Here is a 1,835-nt window from a genome sequence, read left to right as displayed (position 1 = left end):
CTTATACATAAGGACACCGATGGCAAGAAGCAAGATTCTCAGTGGGAGCACTAGTACAACAATCAACTTAAAAAGGAAAAAGCATAATTATTTTTATTTAGAAATAACAATTATATACATATAAAATCTGAAAGAATTTACAAACTCCTAGAACTAATAGGTGAATGTATCCAAGTCATGGGATACTAGGTCAATGGATATATTTTGTAGCATTTTTTTAGACTAAAAGAAAACAATTGAAAACTAAAATAAGAAAAAACATTTATGACAGTATTAAAAAACACAACAACCTAAGTATGACTTTAATGAGAAAATGTAAAATATATCTGTTCAGAAAAATATAAGACATTGCTCAGAGAAATTAAGAAGACCAATACATAAAAATAACCAAGTGTATGAATTAGAAGTTTCAATATTGTTAAGATATTAATTACATTCAAATTGATCTCTAAAGAATCAATGCAATCCAAAACAAGATCTACTCACTTCTTTTTATAAAGTTTAGAAATAAAAATGTCTTAGGATAGTAAGATAATCTAAGAAATTAAGAACAATTTTAGAAGGCTTATGCTCTTTGATTTCAAGACATACTAAAAATCTACAATAATTAAGACATTTGGTGCTACCATTAGAATAGAAGGAATTATCAGTGAGTAAGAATAGAGGGTCCAGAATTAAACTCACACACACACACACACACACACACACACACAGCATAGATTTATATGCATTCAATTGATTTTACATAAAAAAGCAAAAATCAACAAGAAACAGTACTGGAATAGTGGTATGCAATATGGAAAATATGAACATTGACCCTTAGCTTATATAATACATAAAATTAGTGTAATATGTCATAGACAGAAATATGTTAGCTAAAACATAAAGTAGGCAAGTATTTTTTAAATAGGACTCAAAGTCATTACCATAAAGAAAAACAATGATAAAGTAGACTTCATTTTAAAAATTCTTCTGATTAAAAGATATCAATGGTAAAAATGGTGATACTTGTAATAGTGTCAACAATAAAAACAAAGAAATTCAAATACACTTAATATACCTTTTAACAAACTTTTAATGTCCTGATAATTAAAGATAATGACCTTACAGAGTTTAAAAAAAGATATCAATAGGAGATATAAATCAAAATTAGGAAGACAATGTTAATAAATATATCCGACAAAGAAATTATGTCTATAACATACAACAAACTCAGAAAAAGAGAAACCAATCTAACTAAAATTGGTAAATTCTTAAAGTAATATTTCACAATGAAGATAGCCAAATGGCCAGTAAGCCAATGAAAAGGTATTCATCATCATTTTATGATGAAATGCAAATAAATATTGCTTTAGAAGCTGGAATCCCTGAGTTCAAAGGACAAGTTCCAACTCCATCACATATTATCTGCATGACCTCACACCAGTTACTTAAACTCTGTGACTTACAAGAATAAAAAAAAGGATAATAACTATCATACTTCATAGGATTTTTGAAGATTAAGAGAATATATATGTTTATGATACACAGTAAGTACTTAATTTTAATCATTACCAATAACTAGTATTTGAAAACATAAGTTTAAGGCTAAAAAAGGCTAAGCTGTAGCCATGGAAATGTGTGTAAATGAACTATATAGAGCTATATAATGAACTGTATAGAGCTATAGACGCTTCTGTATTATTTCTTGAAAAGTTAATGCCTGGCATATTTTAAATGCTCAAAGTTTACTGAATGAATGAATAAGTACAAGAATAGCCACAAAGAAAGAAAATTCTTCCATGCAGTAATTGTTTAGCAAATACTTTATTATGGGAAATCAGATTGTTAACATT

This window comes from Pteronotus mesoamericanus, unplaced genomic scaffold, assembly GCF_021234165.1.
Source record: "Pteronotus mesoamericanus isolate MK-2021 breed Mesoamerican mustached bat unplaced genomic scaffold, CSHL_Meso_final scaffold_83, whole genome shotgun sequence".
NCBI classification, from domain to species: Eukaryota; Metazoa; Chordata; class Mammalia; order Chiroptera; family Mormoopidae; genus Pteronotus; species Pteronotus mesoamericanus.
Note: the sequence above shows the minus strand (reverse complement) of the source record.